The sequence below is a fragment of the Phoca vitulina genome, unplaced genomic scaffold, assembly GCF_004348235.1.
Source record: "Phoca vitulina isolate PV1807 unplaced genomic scaffold, GSC_HSeal_1.0 scaffold43, whole genome shotgun sequence".
NCBI classification, from domain to species: Eukaryota; Metazoa; Chordata; class Mammalia; order Carnivora; family Phocidae; genus Phoca; species Phoca vitulina.
Window position 1 is genome coordinate 3,608,692 of NW_022589746.1, and position 23,622 is coordinate 3,632,313.

The following is a 23,622-nucleotide window of genomic DNA, read 5'->3' on the forward strand; positions in this document are numbered from 1 at the left end:
ACATATAAGTAAATTTTCTTCTAGTAGTATTTAAAACTGGCATTGCACAATATAAAGATGAACAGTAAGATTTATGTGAATCATTTAAATTTTTAATTTTCCTTTACTTAGAAAAACACTTCATGGTGTGATAGGCAGAATTTTAAAATGGTCCCCAGTGACCTATGCCCTTGTATAATCCCGCCTGTTGTGTGTAGGCAGGACCTGTAATCTGCTTCTAATAGAATATGGTGGAGGTGAAAGGGTTTGGCAGATGTAATTAAAGCCCCTAATGAGTTAACTTTAAGTTAATAAAAAGGGAGATTATCCTAGGTGAGCCATACCTAATCAGGTGAACCCTTTCAAGAGAATTTAGAAGTGAGAAGCTCTGTCTCCTGCATGGCCTCAAGTGCCATGAATTCTATGGCTGAAGAGAAATGTGTTCTGCCAACACCAGTGTGAGCTTGAGAGAGGGAACCCCAGCCCCACCCAACACTGAGATTGCAGCCTATGAAACCCTGGACAGAGGGCCCAGCTTAACATTCCTGGAGTCCTAACCCACAAATACCATGGGATAATACACAGGTGTTGTTTTAAGTTGCTAAGTTTATAGCAATTAGTTATGCAGCAATAGAAAATTGATACAAAACGCCAAGAAAAACCACCATGACAAATCAAGAGAGACCCTAGAAGAGAAGAAAAGGCTCTATACTTTAGTCACTTTTTCCTTATATTTTGAACAATGAGTCCTGCATTTTGACTTTTCACGGAGCTCCCCAAATTCTGTTGCTGGCGCTGGCTGTTACTCCAAGCTGGTAAAAGGCAATCCAATTACCTACAGGTTTTCCACTGTATTATCTTAGTGTACATAATATCTGGCACAACCTTTTTGGACATGGTTGGTATGTATCATACTTGAGAATACTGTGTTGAAGGCTACACATTTCCTCTGTAGAATCTGAACATTATCTTTTAAATTTTAATTTTACAGTCTGAACTAAAATGCCTACATTTCACACTAGTGACAAATTTGGCTTCTAAAACTTTTGTACAGAATTACTCATAGCAACTCTTTGGAGGTAGAATCAATGTAATTCTGCATACAATATTTTCAGGGCATAAGATAAAATTATTGAACAATACATAACCATTTATGAACTGTCTCTATTTATTCTTGTCAGTTACAATGATTCCTATGGATTTTTTTTTAAGACTGACTCTTTCTACAATGCTTCCTTAGCACCAGTTGCAGACTCTTACAGTACCATGTCCTCAAAATGGTTTGTTTTGCAGATGTTTTAGGGATATGTCTGTGTAACCAGTATGGCCCACTTCCCTCGTTTGGGGTACAAATATGACAATTCTTCTTCTATATTCCAATAGATCATGTCCACTCCACATGTTCATGTTAGCAGGAAACCCAGCACCAAACTTTCAGAGCTCTACTATCCCCAATGTCCAAGGTCTGAGAAGCTTACTTGTTCTCGCTTAAGTGGCCTTTCCTGCTTACAGATGTCAGGCTGTGTGACTTGCCCATGAGTTGGCCTTGGTGTTCGGCTTCAGTGGTTCCCATTGCTGTGACAGTGTTGCATCTGAAGTTTGTCCCTCCCTCGTCCCGATTCCAGCACAGTTCACGTGGGTACAGTTATTTTGGTTTTTACTCATAAGCTCACATTCACAAGGGGGCTGGATCTGGAGTTGTCTTAAACCCCTTCCCCCCAGATGATCTAGATGTTCCATAGAGCAAGGATCACAAAGACAAGGTCTTTTTCTCATTCACTTTGGGGTCCTTAGGATCCTTTCCTGTGAGAGAACTTGGATGGATATTATCCTGAAACATCAGAATTCCTAATAATTTCAAACATCTAAAGAGAAAGAATCATGGGCTTGATCCCGTTCTTCCCTGGAGCCTATTCAACCCCATGGCAAATTTACTTACCTTCTCAATCTCCATCAAATCACAAGAAGGTTCTGATCCTTAAGGCCAATTTTTTAAAGACCAATGGATGTATATTCTACTTACATTTACAAAACTAAGAGGGATCTTCATAATGTCATGACAAGAGTCCAAGAGCTTCCCTAATGAGTCTTCTGTGTCTCGTTCTGGAAAAGGAGTTGGCAGCGCTGGGTAACTAAAACTAACTTTACCTGTGCTGGGCATCTTCTGCTGAGTGTTGAGACTGTCTTATTCAGCCTTGTCTCTCTCCCTCATCCCTAGCAAGGAGCCTACCATAGTGCCTTTCATAAAGTATATGCTGAATGGATATTGTAGAACTGTCTAGAAAAAATAATTAAAGCCAGCATCTATTCAAAGTTTGAAAAGGAGGGTAGTCTATACTTTGTCTGCCTGGCTGCTTAGCTACGAGCTCCTCTGCTATCCAGAAATTTGAGGGCTGGGGCACTGGGAATGGTGATCCATGAAACTAAAACTCACTTTCTTGGTGCCCTCCTATCCTAAGAAATAAACCAAGACCAAAACTCTTTGGTTGATTCCTCCAACCCATTCTTTCGGCTGATAATCTTTAGGTCCACCTGGGTTAAGAATAGAGATGAGCACAGACCAGGAAGATAACCTCTGCCCATTCTGGATGTCACCTCCGTTCCCCAAGTTCATTCTAGAGATCCATTATGCAAGCTGACTCCCCAGAAGCTTTTGCAGCGGATGTTTTTCTGGCCGACAGCTCTTTCAACATATGGTATCTCCTAAGAAGCACCAGAAGACTGAAATATTCTGATCTCTGTGCTTCGACTGCATTTCTCAAAATAGCTTGGTTACAAAACTCACAACAAATAAAACTTCCTTTAACACTCTCAGGGTGTTAGGAAGAGCTAGACTGTGGTGTGTCTTTAGACCACTTCGTACCTGGATTTAAAATTTTAACATTCCCTTTATAGGCAACCAGTTCCATTGTGTGCATTTTAAAGAACAGGAGTGTAAATGCATATGTTTGATCTCAAATCTGCAGACCCATTCACTTTGTTTTTATCATGTAATATTTTAAACATTCAGAAGAAGAAAAAATACAACTAAGTCCTGGGTATGCATGGCCCAGATTTAAGCCTGTGCTATGTTTGTGATGCCTGGCCCTCTGACAGACCTTCCCGTCCTCTCCCTGTCCTGCTCCCTCCCTCATGAACAAAACATGCAGATACAACAGAAAGCCCCCCTGTTTCCTCTCCCCATTTCTTTATCCTCCCTTCCAGGGGACAAGTTTTACTCTGGGGTTATTGTGTTCCCTTCCCATTCCCATGGAGGGACATGTAGGTTGTTTCCAGATTTTTCTTATTAGCAACAATGCTGCAATTAATATTCTCCTTGTCCCTCTGTGCATATGTGCTTAAATTTCCTTAGGATTTTATACCTAGAATTGGAATTGCCAGGTTCAACGATATTACACATCTTCGACACTGCCAACTCTCTCTCTGAGAGCTTGAACAACTTACTGTGCTACCAGCAGCATGAGAATTCCCGTTTCTTCATATTCTGCCGCAAAACTTGGTAAATACTAGACATTTTAATTTTTGCTGCTAAATTTGGCTACTCTAGCTTCACAATAAGTACTGAAACCTAGAAAGGCAAGTCTACTCCCTTCTTCTTCTTTTATATTGTCTAAACCAGCAGTTCTCACACTTTTTTGGTCCCAGGAACCCATCACACTCTTAGAAATTAGTAAGTACTCCAACGAACTTTTGTTTATGTGGATTCTTTCCATCGATATTTACTCTACTAGAAATTGGAAGTGAGAAGTTTTTTTTAAATGTTTAGTGATGAATTCATTTAAAAGTGACATTAGTAAACCTTATTGCATGTGAACACGGATAACATTTTTTTTAATAAAAAATAAATAAGTTTCCAAAACAAAAAGATTAGAAGAATGGCACTGTTTTATACTTTTGCAATTTCTTTAATGTCTGGCTTAATAGAAGATAGATTCTCATATCTGCTTCTGCATTCAACCTATTGTGATATTTATTACCTGACACCTAGCCTCTGGTAAACTCCACAGCACACTAGTGAGAGAATGAGAATGAAAAAAGCAAATAATGTTTCAGCATTTTTATGAAAATGGTTTTGACCTCATGGACCACCCACAATACCCAAAAGGCTCACACTTTAAAAATGCTCTTCTAGGCTATCCTTGGTCATTTTACTTTTGAAATTTAGGATCAGCTTATGGAGTTCCACAAAATAGGCAGAAAATGTTATTTATATTGCATGGAATTTATAGATTAATTTACTAGAATTGACATATTCATGATATTGGGTATCCATAAACACTGTAGATTGTCCTATAGCTTTAAACCCTTTCCAGTGTCCTTCAATAATGCTTTAACATTTTGTCTTATATTTGTACATTGTGTTTTAATTAATTGAATTAATTACACATTGTGTTTAATTCACTATTGTGAATGGACCCTTTTAAACACATATTTTCGGGGCACCTGGGTGGCTCAGTTGGTTAAATGTCTGACTCTTGATTTCGGCTCAGGTCATGATCTCAGGGTCATGAGATCGAGCCCCATGTCTGGCTCCACAATCAGTGGGGAGTCTGCTTGAGATTCTGTCCTTCTGTCCCCCTCCCCAACTCGTGGTCTCTCTCTCTCTCTCTCAAATAAATAAATAAATAAATCTTTAAAAAAAGAAATACATTTTAAAAAAACATATTTTCAAACTGGCTAGTTGCCTGTGTGTTGTTGGAATGCTATTGATTTTTGTGCATTAATGTTCATTCCAGCGACATTCCTAAACTCCTCCTCCTCCTCTTCCTCTTCCTCCTTCTCTTCTCCTCCTCCTCCTCCTCCCCTTCTTCCTCTTCCTCTTCCTCTTCCTCTTCCTCTTCCTCTTCTTCTTCTTCTTCTTCTTCTTCTTTTTCTTCTTCTTCTTCTTCTTCTTAATGGCCTGTCTATAGGTTTTCTTGGTTCTTTTATGCAGACAACCACACTGGTCTAGTAATAGTTTTGAAGCTCTTATACCTCTTGGGTGGCTCAGGGAAGATAGGGTGTATATTGTGTTGGCAAGGACCTCTTCTTGTCCGAAATTTTCAAGAGCTGAGCTGAACCTAAAGATGTCAGAGTGGGCAGTTACAACAGAACAAAATTAGAGCAACAACCCAGTCACTCTTGCAGCATAAGTGAGAATCTAAACAGGAAAGGAGGCTTGGCTCCACCAGTGTTTAATTTTTCCCCACAGATGGCACCAAGTTAGGCTCAGATATGTCAGCATAGCCAGAAGATCATTCCATCTTAATGGAAGCCTTGCCCCAACAAAGGCTCCTGCCATTTATGGACCCAGGAGGTCAGGGGGAGGGAGACAAGGAAAGGCTAGGATGGTCCTGAGTACTGAGTCAGGGTGGAGAGAAGTAGCTTCAGTCGCCACCCCTACACAAAGCTGGTCTTGGCAGAGGCACCTGAGAAAGACCTGGACAGAGGGCCCCCCCAGTAAGGTCAGTGGCCTCTGAATGGAGGCGGTTAGGGGAGGAATGCAGCTCTGCATAAAAGTACTGGGGTGGAGGCTGGAGTTGAGCTCTTGACAGCAGGCCCCTCCTTGCTGACGGTGCTCCGAGTCTGTTGTGAGGAGGGCAGCCTTCCCCCATGAGTCCTGACACATGAAGCCCTGGTAATTGCCAATGGTCGAGCCTGAAAAGTCACACCTAAGATTTTGGCCTAGAGCTGGATTCCTCAGTGTTAAATGAAGCAGTGATTATGGGCATCCTTCTCTTATTCCTGACTTTAGAAGGAATGTTCCAGTGTTGAGGTGCTTGATAGATAAACACTTTGGAAAGAGGTTCCCTTTAATACTTAAATTGAAAAGTAAGTGGGCAAACATGTTGCGTGCGGATTTTATTTAATCATAAATATGTTTTGAATTTTATCAAGCACTTTTCTGCGTCTATTGAGCTAACCATATGCTTTTTCTTCTCTAATCTAATGGTGAATTCAGGACGGAGATTTTCCAGAGTTGAATCACCCTTGCTTTCCTTTCCTGGTCTTGATGCATTCTATTATCTATATTACTGTATTTCATTTGCTGATACTTCATTTATAAATTGCCCTTTCTTGGACTGTCTGTCTATATTTCATATCAAGATTATAACAGCCTTGAAAAATAAATCATGCAACCTCTCATTCCTGTTCTCTGGGTTGGTTTAGATGAGATAGGAGTGGTCTGACCTTTAAGGGTTGGTAAGGCTTGCATGCAAAATTATTTGGGCCTGCTGTTCCTTTGTGGTGGAATTTGTTGCTTAGATTGTGTTGGGGACCTAGTTTGATGTGATTAAAAATGCCAAATGGATTCCTAAAGTTTTAAAAATGTAGTGTACTACTGCCATAAAATGTGTAAAACCGACTAAAAACTTGTCATAAAATTTTGAAAAGTAACAAAGGCGTTGAGGGTTATATTTTACTCTCACTGACTCTGATAAGACTTATTTTTGTGTTCATCCTACTGCCTTCTCAGTTGCACGCAACATGTTTGCCCACTTACTTTTCCTCCTCTCTTGGTTCCTTGACATTACATTCTTTTGGTTTTTCCCTCCCTTTCTAGGCTCTCAGAACCAGTCTTTTCTTTTCTTTTATTCTGCATCCGCACACTGGACTCCCTAGCTCTCCCCCTGCCCTTGCTTTTAATCCCACCTTAACTTCCTGTCTACATTATGTCGTCTCTGCACAGTTCTTCCGAAAGCACCCAGCTGGTGCTGATGCCCCGTTTGACTCTCCAGCACAGATGTCTCTTCTGAGTTCCAGTCTCAGGAGAGTGCCCCACACTTATCAGGTACACAACTCTGATTCCCACTCCCCAAAATAGTCCCCATATTAGTTTTCTGGGTTGTGCTTTCATATCGACTCTACCTCTCCCCACCCCACTCTGCCATCCTTATGGAGCACAGCCACGGACAAGCTGTGAAGTCTGGCTTGTGTTTTAGGTTTGTTGGCAGATCCACTGGCAGGAGATTGGAGACTTCCCTGAGTCCCTTCCTGCCAGCCTTGGGCAAGGTTGGTATAGGAAGAAGGTCACGGTTTCCATGGAACACTCTTCTATAGCTGTAGCGATGACTATGTTCTCTCTGAGTTCCAGGGCTTGTAAGGGCTCCTGGCATTACGGGTGCTGGGGTCCTTCATCGTCCCTTGACGGGCTCCCTTAACTCTGTTACATCTTCATCAGGAGTTCCTCCATTAAACGTTTCTCAGTTACCCTATTTGAGGGGACCTCTTATTTCCTGTCAAGATTCTGACTGATGTGACTTCCCAGCAGCAGGACATCGCCACCACCTCTCTGGTTGCTCAAGACAGAAAACCTCCCTTCTGGTCACCTTCCACATCCAACTCCTTATCTCATCCTGTTGTTGCTACTTCCTACTTACATCTTGAAATTAGACAAGTTTGCCATGGCTAAGTGGTAGCTTCTTTGCTGGTCTTCCCATTTTTACTCTTGCCTCTCTTTCAATCTACTCACTGTGGGGCAGACAAAACCATTTCTTAAAAGTAAAAGTCAGATCATACTTCTTCACTGCTTAAAACTCATTAATGGTGTTCTCTTAGAGTTTGTGTAAAATCCAAATTCCTTATCACAGGCCTACCAGGCATTGTTCAATTGGATCTCTACCAACCTCCCCAAGGTCATCTCATACCTCCCTCCAACTTGTCCTTCAACACCTCCAGGCACACTGTCCTCCCTGTTGTTCCTTAAACATGATGAACTCATTCATACCTCAGGACCTTTGCTTACACTTTTCTCTTTATAGGGAACTCTTGATCCCCTACACAGAACACTTATTACTCTGCTCTTCACATGTGCCTTCTGATCCTTCAGGTTTTGGTTTAAATTTCACTTCCTCAGAGAGCCCCCATGACTTCTTATCAAGGTAGGTTTCCCTATCACACCTTGCCCACACCTCATTGTGTCCTATCATTATACCCTGTTGATTCCTTTAGAGTTTATAGCAAGATATAATTTTGTATATTGGCAGTTTTTTCTTTTTGGTTTGCTTCATTTTCTATTTATTTCTATTTTTTGTCTTCTTCACTAGACTGTAAACTTTTTGATGACAGAGACTTATGACTATTTTGTTCACACTATATACCCAGCTTTAAATACAACTCCTTATATTCTGGCACACGATTGTATTCAATAAATATTTATTCAATGCATAGATGTTGGAATATTCACCAAGTAGTGTTTTCTGAAGAGGTTCACAATGAATGTCATTGGAAACTGAGGAGATAATTTTCTTATCAAAAGAGAGGGAGAGAGGGAGAAGGGGAGAAAGGGAGGAAGGGAGAGCGGGAGAAAGAGAAAGACATCGTATACATATCTTTTCCTCCCTGCCCCAGGGAATGATCAACATTTAGATGTTCTTAGCCTGTTGAGGATCCAGAAAAGCCACTTAGCTGCAGAGAATAATTCAATTACACAACGGAGATTAAAGTTTCAGCACTGGAGAATAATTACACAGATGTTTTCCATTATATATGCTCTAGAAAAAAAAAGAAAGAAAGACATGAAACGTAATGGAAAAGCATTTCAAATGGTTAACCAAACTATTACCTCTGTTGCAATCACAGGAAAATTATTTCAAAGCCTCAGATCTTTGGTCTAAGTCCTTAAGCCTAATCATTTAATAATGTGGTTGAAAACTTGACAATCCAAAGAACCCTAGATTGGGCAGGAATATTTTAAATCATCATGCTATTACTAGAGCCATGAAATGAAGGGATGATGTCTGGCTAATTCTCCAAACACAGAACACCAGTGTTTCCTCCTCTAAGATGCATTTGTTATTTGTACAACTAATTTACCATTTAGTATTATTAATCTTCCATTGAAACTATTTTTTTTTTTATGTATCTGTGGTTTATTCCTCACTTTATGTGATAAATTTTGTGGCTAGGGATGAGTTTTAAGATTCTTTGCATTGCCTAAATAATCTTCTAGAGGGCTGTAGTGAACATCTATTAATCTTGCTACTCAAATCCATTCACTTTTCTTTGGATACAATATTTACTTTCCTCTAGGGAAGCCCTTCAATCTCTGCTCTTGTGCAATGTGATTTGATGAGCTTAACCCCACTGCTAATTTAAAACAACAAGCATATTTCCTCTCCCAGGCAACAGTAATTGGTTAGGCACATGATTCCACATCAGGAAATGTTTTAAAATTGTTCTGGGAGAAACACTCTCTTTTTCCCACTGGGTCTAAATGATGAAGTATATTGGAAGCCATCTTGGAAGCAATCACTAGAGAGAGACTGCCTGGATATGGAGCCAACACTCAGAAATGGAAACAGGGAAACTCGGTCCTGGTCACGTTTGACTCCTGGGTCATACATCTGAAAAGAGTTAATTTTTGGACTCTTACATTACAAGCAAGCAAATTCACTTGCTTATGTAATGTAATACAAATAAAGACTTTTGGATTGGTTATTCTGTCCATTGCAAGCAAAATAATTCTTGTACACAGTAGGCACTTCATTATTGTTTTTGATTAATTTTGACCAGTTCTGTCTTCATTTCCAGACCTCTTACAAAAACTGAAAAAGTTTCTCTTGATTTGATTAAAATGGAAAAATAAATCTTTGCCATGATGAATGCTCCTTAATTCTTCTGGGACAATCATCTCTATTTGAAATACACAAAAATTATTTATTAATATATTGCTAAGTCCATGACGTCTTCATGATGTCTGAAAACTTTCCATCTGATATTTCTGGGGAAAAAAAGTAAACCTCTAAATTTTATATTCATTTAAAATTAAAACATATTTCTTTATTCAGAAGAATGCTCTTCTTTGGAAAATTAAAAATGTGTTCCTTTGTTTTTTGTCACCAACTATGTTTGTCATCAGATAGGTTAATTTAGTTTGACACTGTAACTTGTAATGGAGTATAAAACTACTTAAAAACTGGAATTGATTTTTCAGAATTTAGAAGTTATACTTTTGTTTCATGTCAAGTGATTCGGATGTGTCAATGGAAAAGGAAAATCACATGTAATCCCATTCCCAGAGATAATCACTGATATTTTGACACATCTTTTTATACAATTTCTATATGTAGAGATTTTTTGTTAAATAAGGAAAAAGGAATCATCCTATTTATACTCTCTGTATGCTTTTTAAATTTAATAATAACAATAAATGATGTGACAAGTCTTTCCATGTCAATATATATATTTCATTTTGCCGATACAGCATATCTTTTTGAAACTCCTCCCTTGTAAAAAAAAAAAATTCTATTTAATTCCCTAACTTTATCTACTTATTATAAATGAGGTTGATACATCATCATATTTACATAATTTTTTAAGGATAAAATCCAAAGGGGTCCCTGAGTGGCTCAGTCGGTTAAGCATCTGGCTCTTGATTTCGGCTCAGGTCATGATCTCGAGGTTGTGAGATCGAGCCCCACGTCAGGCTCTGCACTGAGCATGGAGCCTGCTTAAGATTCTCTCCCTCTGCCCCCCGCCTAAAAAGAATAAAATCCAAAAAGAGTAATCTGAGAATTTAGTACATATTTCCAAGTTGTCTTTCAAAAAGTTTGTACAATTCAGGGTAAGCAAAAATCCTGTGTATGAACATTCTTATCTAGTTTTACCCATCTCATAGGTGATAAATGGTCACACTTTGCTGTTTCAGCTTGAACTTCTTTCATAGCTCTGGGGTGAAAGTTGTTTAAATGGGTGAACTATCAGTTTTTCATTGCTGTGTAAAAACAACAACAACAAGACTTTGGGGTAACGATTCGCTATCGCTCATTACCCCAGCTGTCACGTGGGTGGTTGTGACTTGCCTGTGTTGGCTGAGATCACTCCAGAATTGCTTCTGGGGTGCACTGTCACTCAGCAGGGGTGCCTTGGCTTTCTTCCACATGATCTCCCAACATTCAGCCGGAGAGCCCAAGCTGATTCACACCCTAGAGGGAAAGGTTCCAAGAGAAGGAACAGAATCATGCAAAGCCTCTCGATACTAGACTTGGAACTGGCACAATGTTGCATCTTCTTCATTCTCTTGGTCAAAGGAAGTCACAAGGTCTCCTGAGATACAAGCAAGGGGCCAAGAGATGTAACCACTTATGCAAGGAGCTGCAGACTCACATTGCACAGGGGGGTGGACACAGGGAGAGAATAACTGGGGTTGTTTTTTTGTTTGTTTTGTTTTTACACAGGTCTACCACACACACTTTCTTTATATCAATATATAATAAGGAGAACAAAACTTCCATTTAGCTCTTTTGAAACAAATTGATATTTTGGACAGTATTCAAAGTTTTTCACAATGTAAAGGGTAGAGGATGACAAATTTGTTTCTCTGTTTCTTGGGTTAATTAAAGCATCAATTTAATGTTCTCTATTAGCTCTACCCTTTTCCTGCCATACCAGGTTTCATTCCAGGCTAAAGGAAGTGTAGGTTTTCTAAATCAGGTTTTGCTTAGGCTTGCTAAAGTCAATCCATGAGGTCTAAATTTCTTTCTATACACCCTTTGAAATTTAGAATGACTGAAAGGAGTGATTTTTTACATTCAAATGCACTTTGCTTATTTTCCAGGTTCTGATAACAATATACTGCCCAGTGGGGAAAAGTTTCTCCCCCGATTGAATTTTCCTGGCACTATGTTTAGGAAATTTCCTTTAAAATTTTTCCCTGAACATATTTCTAGTGCTGCGATCTTGAGGTTGAGTACTTTTATTTCAGAGAGGCATGCCACTGAATAGTCATTCAGAATGAAACCAAACCTAGATGCTGATACTTCAAATATCCTGTTTTAAATATGAGACCCTTCTTATTGAAAAGACAATTAGAAGGAATATATAGTCAAATGACTACGCTTCATATTTTTATCTGTACCAATTCCTAAACAGGGTGGAGTAAATCGTGAGTTTTACAATATTCCATCTATCTCTAGACATGGTACCCACTCTCCATACTTCTCATCAACCCTTGCTTGTTCAGCAAATATAGAGTACTTACCACATATCAGCCATTATGAAAAGCTCTAGGAATACACAAGCAGCAAGTCAGACACCGTCCCTGGACACGTAGTTGACATTCTACTGTGAGCTACAGATAACAAAGCAGGTGATTATAATAACATGCTGGGAATATCACTTACCCAATTCCAGCTTCTGAGGCTGGCTACTTTTATAACATTAGAAAGTAACTCTAGGAAAATATCTCAAGTTAGAAGAAAATATTTGATTTTTTTTTTTTTTTTTTAGCTTTAGGGGAATGTCAAAAGTGAAATGTAATTTCATTTATAGGTAACACGTATTTATGTTGCTGCCTTAATTCTCCCTGTGGATCAGGCTGCTCTCCTGTGTTCAGGATCCACCGAGTTTATAAATGCTGTGGCATTCCTTCTGTTTCGTAAGTGCACAACTTTAATCTTACAAAACCATGTCCAGAATAGAATGAATGATCTGGAACAAAGGGTCAGTGTGACCTTCTATCTTGCTTAATAGTTTAAAAAAATCCATTTTGAGACGCTAAACACAAAATAGCCTTCCTCAAAGAGATTTTCTGTATTAGGGCTTTTAAATATGTATTTTCTAAGAAGATAGTAAATTTCTCTGAACTCCATCCACCTTCTAAAAGCTTAAATAACTTTCTTTAATAGTAAAAAAAAACACGAAACAAACAAAAAAACTGCCTGAAGCCCCTGTTGCCTACCTCTCCTAGACTCCGATTAATGAGAAAGAAATCGAATGCATTATATGCTTATTCTATGAATCCTGGGTGGAAGCCAGGGATAACTTAATAGTCCGTACTGCATTTGGTGACAAATGATGCACTGGGTATGACACCCTAGCTACCAACTATTATTGTCTTAGTGCATTGCAGGAATTCTTATCTTTAACCTTAGCTTGCTCTTTCTTTCTTTTCTTTCTTTCTTTTTCTTTCTTTCTTTCTTCTTTCTTTTTTCTCTCGCTCTCTTTTTCTTCCTTCCTTCCTTCTTTTTTTTTTTTTTTAATCCCAGCTTTTAAAATTGAAGCTAAGAATTTTTGCTCAGCCATTTCACTTCTGGTACCATATGCTACTGGGTACCAGGTACTCAGTACTACAAACTCACAATTAAGTTAGGACTGCTGAGACAGAATATTTCTAGTTCATAAATAAGAGCAAATTATTTTTAACCCAATAAGAAAGCCAAGAAAGCTAGTAAGGGGAATAAATTAAAATTGATAATATGTTATTCAACAAAAACCAAAATAATGTCACCAGCATAGTTCACGGGCTAAATTGCTGGGTGTAAATGTGGAACGGAGAGGGTAAAGCATCAAGCCATCTTCTAGTTTCCAGTCCCCATACTCATCAAATGTACTTTGTCAATTCCCCCCTTTGCTCTTCCCAGGGACCTCTCAACCCCTTCCCTCATCTGTAGGTGGAGCCAACCCATGTCATCCTCAGCTCGCTGCTCAGCCTCGCCTCCCCAGCACAGGCCAGGCCTCTGCAGGAGGGATGGGAAGTGGGAGGAGGAAGGGGTGGGCTCTTTCTCTCCTCCTTGTTCCTTCTTTTTTTTTGTTCTAGCTTTTCTGGGTTGGGGTGAAGAAGGGATGTATATGACAAAGCACATTGTCTCTTGCATAATTGGTGTCCTCATGGTCCTCCTTTGGCTTCTCTTCTTCCCTGGCTAGTGCTAGTTGGCCATCAGGCCCAGCTGAGTAACAGGTGTACAAAAATTTGCTCCCAAGGCGTCCATGTGTGAATTCTTTGAGGGGCCCTGTTGGATGAAAGGGACCTTCCCAATGCCCAAGGCCCTGACATCAGTTCACCCTCTTCCAATTATCCCCTACAGGACAGTGATGCCCCATCCGCTGCTCCTGCTAGTATCCCTTGCCAAATGACAGACCCCTTAACTTGGACTACTCCCAGGATGGCTTCAAGCCCTACAACCTCCCATCATTCCACCTGGCCCATGGAAATCCTTGCATCCCCTTCATGCTGGGAAGTGGTCAAACATGTGGTTCCTTGGCCATATGTGGCTCTCCGCTCTGCCATTTTCTTGGACTTCTTTTTTCCTATGTTTAGGTAGGCACAGATAAAAATGGCACCAGCAGATATCCAGCCCAGAATGAGGGCCTGTCTCCCTCTTTTGCCAGCATCCATAACCTCTGTAAATGATTTTTCCAGAGTAGGTAGGGGTCAGCACACTTTTTCTGTAAAGGGCCAGATAGTAAACATTTTCAGCTTCGTAAGCCATATAGTTTCTGTTTTAACTACTCAATTCTGCCATTGCAGTGAGCCAGCAACCATAGAAAATATGGAAACCAAGGAGCATGGCTGTATTCAAATTAAACTTTATTTACAAAAATAGATAGGCTGCATTTGGCCTACAAGCTGTAGCCTGCCGACCTCTGTCCCCGAGCAGCCTCGGGGTTTGACACAGGAGCTGTGGTGAGCATCCTATGGTTTCTGCCCCAAGTGGACTCAGGACCCAGATGCTTCTCTTCTCTCTCCTGCCACCATCCTCCCCCATCACTCTCACCCGGAGGTTTCTGCTCATGTTGATGGCAGAGGAGTATGGCAGGAGGGAGTTTCAGTGAGGGGAGCAGAAAGGATTGATTGACATGTCTCTTATTAAGCCCTAATGCAGGTATGCAGAGACCTACAGCTTGCAACTCTCTTGAGAATGCAGGGAAGTCAAGGCTTCTTGGTCTTAGTTTGAGACCCAAGTCTTGAGCATAAGAAAAGCCAGCCCCACACGACTTCCTATGACACTACTTATCGCCGTGTTTTATTCTGTGGGTCCAGTGATTTTAAGAGTGGATGTGATTCAGAACTGGAGAGATGGAGTTGTAGCTCATCAGGGACGGTGTTCATTGACTTTGTCCTAATCTCAGTCTGTCACAATCGGGACAAAATTCTAATACTCTCCACTAGAGCACCTTCTAGTGTTGCCTAAAATATGGATTTTTAAAAAAATGTAGTTGATGTTCCTTGTGCTTTATTATGATAAAGAGCTTTTCTTTCATACGGCATGAGAAGAGCGCATCTCACAAAAACCACACTGGTATATGGAAGTGAGTTTTAGGATGCGTTGTAAGACCCAGGTTCTTCAGCTGACTTTGTTTTATGGGGTGATATCAAAAGGTGATAGTTTTGATATACTGTCATCTCTGCATGTATCTTGTTTTGTATATTTTAAGAAGTGCTTTCAGGCTGCAGATACCTCTTGGAAACGTGACTTTCCTCCCAGCTGAATGAATGAGCAGTAATTCCGTGCCCGTCGCATTCAGGTGAGACATTCTGAATGACTCTCGAATGGGCCTGGGCTTTGAGTCGTTTGACCAGTGGAAAAAACTGGTTTTAATGTAGAGCATTTCTCACTGTGTCTGAAAACCCAAGAATGCCAAATAAGTGACTCTGGAATGACAGTGGGGGACAGGTAGGGTCAGGCAGAGGGAATGTCATGAGAAAGGGCAAAGAGATGAGAACACCTGGTCCTCTGTACCGGTTTCATTTTCTCTTTGTTTTAATTATTGGAATTCTACACAAGGTTTTGTTTAAGAGTAGAGATGTCGTACCTTTTTAAAAGTTTACAAACTATGCTTCTAATGCTTTGGTTCTCTCTGACCTGATTTCTCCCCCAATATAAGCATTCCATTGTGTACACACACCAAAATTTATCCCCCCTAGGCAATGATTTAGCTGCATCTCATAAATTTTGATTTGCTATGTTTTTATTTTTATTCAGTTCAAAAAATTTTCTAATTCCATCTCTGGCCTTTCTAAATAATTTCTAAAAAATATTTCTAAATATTTAGGATTTTCCAGATCTGTTTTGTGTCCTGTCTTCTATCTTAATTCTGTTATGATTCTGGAACATAATGTATAGGATATCAAACCTTATAAATGTGTTGAAAATTTTTATGACTCGACATTATTTATATTGATGTATGTTCCATGTGCACTTGAAAAGAATATGTATACTGCTTTTGTTGGTTTTAGTATTGAAAATCTCAATTAGGTCAAGATGACTGGTAGTATTATTCATATCTTCTATATCCTTGCTGATTTCCGTCTACTTATTCTCTCAAGTACAGAGAATGGAGTCTTTAAATCTGCAATGATTAATTGTGAAATTGTTGATTTCTCTTTTCGGTTCTGTCAGTTATTGCTTCATGTTTTGTTTTGTTTTGTTTTGTTTTTGCTTTATGTGTTTTGAAGCTTTCTTATTAGCTTAGCACATTACACATATAGAATTGTTATTCCCTCTTGATTAACTGACGCTTTATCTTTATGAAATATCCCTTTTTATGTTGAGAAATAGTTCTTGTTCTGAAATTTGCTTTTCCTGACATTTATAGAGCTGCATTATCTTTCCTATGATTATAGTTTATATAGTCTACTCTTCATCCTTTTATGTTTAAAATATCTGTATTTATATTTAAAATTACTTTCTTTTGGGGTGCTTCAGTGGCTCAGTCAGTTAGGCGTCCGACTCTTGATTTCAGCTCAGGTCATGATCTCAGGGTTGTGATATCGAGACCCGCATCGGTTCTGCACTGGGCATGTAGCCTGCTTAAGATTCTCCTTCCCTTTCCCTCTGCCCCTCCCCCAACCGTCCCTCAAGGGGGGGAAAAAAAAAAAGACTTTCTTTTATATAGCATATCATTCTGTCCTGCCTCTGGATCCAGTCTGATGTACCTGCTTTTTCATTGAAAAGTTAGGCTATGTATAATTATCAATATGCTTGCATTAAACCTTGCTTGTATTTTCTATTTTCCTATTTTATGTTCCTTTTTTTTCCCTAGTTTTCTGCTTCCTTTGGATTCACTGAGTATTTTTCAGAGTTCCATCTATTGCCTCCATGGCTTACCTTTTCTTTTCCTTAATTTCTGTAGCATTAATGGTATGTATCTTTAACTTCTCATAGTCTATCTCTAAATGCATCTACCTATGATGAAAAAACTCCATAGCCAGTGTACTGCTTTCTTTCTTCCTGCTCCTTTTGCCATACATTTTACATCTTTGTATTTTACAGTCCCCACAATACATTGTTTTATTTGGGCTTAATCAGTCATCTATCTTTTAAAGATATTAAAACAAGAAAAAAGTCTCATATTTATCTACATATTTATCATTTTCAGTGATCTTCATTCCTTTGTGTGGACTCTCATTTCCACTTGGTATCATTTTCCTTCTGCTTGAAGAACTTCCTTTAATACTGTTTTAAGTGCAGGTATGTTGGAGACCAACTCTCTCAACTTTTGTTTTGCTGTACGATATCTATTTTTTCCCTTAAATTTACAGGATATTTCAGCTGGATATAGAATTCTGTGTCAGCATTTTTTCTTTCTTTCAGCAATTTAATGAAGCCATTCCACTGCCTTCTGGCTTGTTAGGTTTTGTGGGAATGCCAGAGTTATTCTTAGCTTTGTTCCCCTGTTGGTAATGTGCCATTTACCCTTGCCATTTTATGATTTTCTCTTACCACTGATTTTCACCAATTTGGTTTTGATGTGCATTATTATAGTTTTACTTGTGTTTTTTTCTGCCAGGGATTTTTTTTTTTTTTTTTTTTTTGGAGCTTCTTGGATCTATTGTTACATCATTTCCATAAAATTTGGGGCAATTTTAGCCATTTTTCCTTAAATGTTTTGTCTGCTATCCCCTCCTTCTTGAATTTTAATCACATGTATGTTACACTATTTAACATTGTCCTACAGGTAATCATGATTTGTTTTTATTTTTTATTATTTCATCTTTTTCCTCTGCAGTGCAATTTGAATGATTTCCATTGTGATGTCTTCTAGTTCACTAATCTTTCCTTCTGCAATATTGAATTTGTTGTTTGATACACTCAATGATTTTTTTTTTAATTTTAGGTATTGTATTACTCACGTCTAAATTATCCATTTAGTTCTTTGTTAGACCTTTCATCTCTTTCCCCATTAGATTTGTTTTCCTTTAAATTGTTGAACATACATATAATATGAATTTGAATGCTAGTTCCACTATTATGACATTTCTTGGTTTGTCTCTATAGACTAATTATTATTCCAGTTTTAAATTACATTTGCCTGCTTCTTGGCATGCCTGGAAATTTTTGATAGGAGTTTTGATAGGATGCTAGACATTATTAATGTTAATTTGATGAATGCTATTTTTTAAGTTTTTTTTAAAGATTTTATTTATTTATTTGACAGAGAGAGAGAGAGCAAGCACAAGCAGGGGTGGAGTGGCAGGCAGAGGGAGAAGCAGGCTCCCCACTGAGCAAGGAGCCCAATGTGTAACTCGATCCCAGGACCCTGGGATCATGACCTGAGCCGAAGGCAGAAGCTTAACTGACTGAGCCACTCAGGCATCCCTAAACCCTGTTTTGGTAGGAAATTTAGTTGCTTGATCTTTCCAACACTTGTTTTTAACACTTTGTTATTATAATTCTGGCATGGCTATTCCAGGAGTAGACTTGTCCTACTACTATGGTATCTGTGGATCTCTCTTCAATACTCGAATTTTCCAAGATCTCTCACTATGACTGAGTGAAACTCATATTGCCACCAAATGAGAATGCTCAGAACTATGCTCTACTGTCATATTCTTGACATAATTTGGGGTGGAACAGGAGAATTTTTAGACTGAATGATTTGTTTCTACATTTGGACTCTTCCATATCCCAAAAATGTCCTTCTAGTCTACACTGTCATTTAAGGTTTACATGATTTTTCCTTGTCCCCTCCAAATCTTTTTATCTAAGGCAGGCCTATTTCTATGTCTGCCACCCTCAGGTAAAGATGCTGTTTCAGCTCCTTGATCAGCTATGAAGGGCTTGTTTTTCTGTTTCTCTGTTCAATTCCATTCATCCAGAATTACCTGTGCCTAAAACTCTTTGTTCACCCCATAGAGAAATATTATTTGGTTTTTCTGAGTTTTCTTGTTGTTATCATGAGCCAAAGATATATGATTTTCTACATCCTAATTGAACAGAGGTCTTCAAATTAAATTCAGAATTTAATGATGGGTTTTCATCCCTGTCATAGCTGAATAAATTACTGCAGAGATACACATTCATCAAAATGAAGGTCATGCTTTGCTGACTACTTATATCATTATAATGTCTTCTAAAGTGATTTTTTATCTTACCTACCGCTTTATGTACAGTACTTTCCTTCTAACTTAATCTATGTCCTCTGATATGAATCAGTTATTATGTAGACTGATATGAAAGTGTATAAACATGACAGAGAGAGAGAGAGAGATGTTTTTGTATGTGTATAATTCTTTTTAAAAAAAGATTTGTGTATTTATTTGAAAGAGAGAGAGAGCGCACATGAGTGGGAGGGGCAGAGGGAGAGGGAGAGAGAGAATCCCAAGCAGACTCCACACTGAGTGCAGAGACCAATGTGAGGCACATTGGGGTGCTGAGATCACAACCTGAGCCAAAACCAAGAGTTGGACGCTTAACTGACTGCACCACCCAGGCGCCCCAGTATGTGTATAATTCTTATCTAGTGTGTGCATACATACATATACACCTGCACAAGCACACATATACACACAGACAAAAATGTGTTTAAAACCCACTGAAACTCTTCAAATGGAAGATCCTTAAATATGTTTTTAAAAATTCTGTATCCAAAAGAGTTGTTATAGGTGACACACACATTCGCAGCAATAAAATTACACAGCGATGGAAACATTTCAAAACATCCATTTTCAAGATGTTCTTTCCATTTAACAAATTTCTTTTGAAAAGAAGCATTACTTTCTTTAAAAAAAAAAAAATGAACTATTTTTTCCCTGAAGGCAGATTAAGTGTGGGGTTTTTTTCTTTATAAAATACTATCTGGCCTGCAGGATTATAGCAATCTTCACGTTGATGGTCCTCATATAATGCTCTCTTCTGTGTGCTCTCTATGTTGCTTTCACAATGGGCTTACTTAAAAATAAACCTGGACCAGCCCCCACTCTATCCCCTATTTAAAAACTTCCACTGATGCTCCTTGGCTTCAGGATGAGCGCTAAACTCTTTAGTATGCATGACGTCCTTCAAAGATACTCAATGTCTTTCCAAACACTCCTGGTTATGTACCATAGGTTCCGACTCTTTCTGGGTATGGAGCATCTTTCAAACCTCTGCACATTTGCATACACTATGCTCCTTTGTCCAGAAGATTCTTTCTCCTCTTTCTAGCTAAGAAGTTTCTTCTCTTCCCTTTAAGATCTAGTACAGATGTCAGCTTTTCCGAGGAAATTGTCCTGACTCTCAGACCAGAGCTGATTTTTTTTCCCCACCGTGGCAACCACTCTCCCTCCCCTGTTTAAAGTTGTATAATCCTGTGCTTTAATCATCTGCTTACAAGACAAATCTGTTTCCCGAACGAGGCAGTGAGCAGCCTGAGTGAGTGGTCGGACTCACCTTTGATCCCCGGCACTTACTCAAAGGACTGGGACCAGGTAGCAACTCAACAAATGTTGTCAAATGAACTAATTAAGCAGGCAGATGATGACATACAAAGAAACTATGTCTTGACAGCATTTTTAAATGTTTCACTTAAAATGTTTTCATTTCCTTTTATGATAAAGCCAGATGAAAACCAAATGAGGCCAGGTCATCAAAGATTGGATGGTTCATTTTCCTTCCTGGATTTTTCCAGCAAGAGGAGGAACACCATTCTCATGTTAGACTGCAGCTGCTTTGAGTTTGAGCTGCTCTGTTTTCAGCAACATGTATGATGATTAACTGCTAGAATTCAATAATGAACAGTGAGATGAGGATTAATTTAAGTAGGCAGTCTTAAGTTAAGTGAGGAAAAGGTTCTTGGGGGCCAAAACTCCAAGTATTATTTATGGTCCTATCAGTGGCATAACTAAGAATAATAGATTAAAATTAGGAGAAGAACATTTTTAGAGGAAGATAAGAAAAATTCTCCAGTGAGACCTACTAGACTGTGAAATAGGCTTTCAAGTAAAGTGATGGAAACACAATCCCTGGAGACATTCTAAATAAAGGGACAATGGGCTAGAAAGTACTCTGCAGAGGAGAATTCTGTGTTGATAGCTGGAGCAGGAAAGGGGCAGGGGAATGGGATGATGACCAGATGTGGCCCGTAGGCAGCCTGTGAGCTCTGAAAGGAGAAGGGCGGGCTGAGATCCGGAAGTCCTGAAGAAGATGTGCTTAGGAGAGAAGCAAGACCCTGTCAGTGATGGCGGGAGAAACGCATGACTCCGCATGAACATGAGCACAGCCGGGGATTTTCAGATTAGCAGAGAGGGCTGGCTAGCACAAAATACTGACAATGGAAAAGAAGTTTGGTTGGAAAGAGTAGATTTAGATCACAGAGGAGCTTGCTGGATTCGAGAAGAGTTTACTCTGGGATAGAATGGGTGATAGGGAGCTAGAGCAAATTCCTGTGCCAGGAATTGACCCCACACACTGGAATGCATGGCTTCGCTTACAGTCTCTCTTTCTGTGGGGGGAAGGGGTGGGGATGGGGCCAAGGTGCTCCTTATCTGTAAAAACCCAGCATCTGGCAGAGAATGAGGATTTGCTCGACATTTGTTGAATGAAAGAAAGAATGAATGGGTAAGAGTAACATCATCAAAGCATAGCTGTGAAGATGTGTTTCATAGTAGGGAGCAGGACAGATTCGGAGAGAGAGAAGCCAGAGTTGGGGCAGTGGTTGAGGAGCCTGGTAGAGTATGACACACAACACTGGCTTTCAAACATTTCGTCTGAGTGAAAGATGTGTGTTTTGTTGTAACTCCATTTACACACAGCCACACTCACATGCACATGTCTGCCACAAAACAATACACAAAATAATATTGGTATGCTGTGGTTTGAAATTGCTTTTGTATTTTATTTTATTATTATCTGTAATGGTGAGTGGGATACACTAAGTTGATTTCATGACTGGCTAATTATCGGTCCCAGCCTGTAGTTTGAAAAGCACCAATGTGGAGATAAATAACCAATTCATGATAATCAGATGAGACCCTAAAAGCAGGATACATTCTTGAAGAACATAGAGAAGTACAGTTTTTCTTAAAGTAGGGAGGAAATGTACCATTACCTGAGACAAACTGTGAAAATTGTCATTTGAACCTGCCTCAGTGGTTGTTGGACTTCTATATCCCTCAAAACACAGACTCCGGACATTTTTAGGAAACTTATTAGGGGACTCTAGGTGTGGGAATCAGCTAAATGTCCAGTGGATGGTTTTGATAGCTCAGAATAATGCCAGCCAACTGCAGGAATCTCAAAAGAAAGGGTTATTTTCTTTTCTCTTTTCGGCAGAAAATATATCACGAGCCTTCTAATCTAAGACAGAGTTGGTTTGAATTTGAGGATTAAACATCAATCACACCTAGTTTTTATACTCCAGATTTTTTTTTCGGAGACCATCTCTTCTTACAACCTTTTATAATTCCTATAGTCTGCATCTCTTGGATAAATATGTTTATAAGTTGTTCTGGTTTCTGTTGCTCTCCCCACTGGTAGACACATAGAAAGCCATTTTGCTGTCTTAGCTTCCTAATGGGCCCATTGATGTAATTCTCCCTTCATTTCTTAATAGGTTTAGAATGATCCTCTCCGGGATTCATTTCTCTCCTGACACAATAGTGAAAGGGCATCTTACTTCCCTTTCTCCCTCTGGCTGACAAAAATATCTTCTTTCTCTTTCTTGTCCTTAATTGACGTTGTTTATACTCATAGGGATCCTTTATCCCTCTTCCTTCCTGGTGGTTTTTTAAGAAACTACCTATGTTCACACCTCATTTGTCTCCGGGCATTCCCTTGTGAAGCTTTGCTGGCAGTCACTCTGTCCTTTGGAAGCTCTTTTTTCCATCTTGGCTTCCCCTCTGGGTCTTAATTATGTGTTTCTGAAAGTTCTTCAGCTTTCCTACAGACATAGGGATGGGGATGCTGTAGGGCTTCAATTAATGGATGCCCTAGGAGAAAAGACCTTTATGATCCACTGTGTTTGTATTTGAAAAAGAGCAAAACAAAATAATTGTTACAAGTCTCGGGAAACAGTATTGGTTTGCTTTACAGGCTCAGTGGAGATTGACTCTCTTTTGCCACCTTTCTTTATGAAGCAGATAGTGAAAGTGTTGGCTTTTTGTGTGGTAGAGATGAAAGAGTAGGCATTTAGAGGGGGACACACTTGGGTTTTAATACTGGGTCTGCTACTTTTTTGTTTGTGGCTTTGGCCTGGCTATTTAGTCACTCTGAGCCCCAGTTTCTTTATCTATAAAATAAGTATAACACAGGCTGCCTGGGTGGCTCTGTCGGTTACGTGTCAGACTCTTGGTTTCAGCTCAGCTCTGATCTCAGGGTTGTGAGATCAAGCCCCGTATCAGGCTCCACACAAGCATGGAGTTTGCTTGAGATTCTCTCTCTCCCCCTCCCCCTCCAGCCCCTCTCATTCTCTAAATAAATAAAACCTTAAAAAAATAAGTATAGGGCACCTGGGTGGCTCAGTCAGTTAAGCATCTGCCTTCGGCTCAGGTCATGATCTCAGGGTCCTGGGATCGAGTGTCACATCGGGCTACCTGCTCAGCGGGAAGCCTGCTTCTCCTCTCCGTCTACCCCATCCCCTGCTCTCTCACTCTCAAGTAAATAAGTAAATAAATAAATAAATATGACACTATTTACTTTAGTAGAATAATGGATTAAATGAGACCATGTATAATAAGCGCCC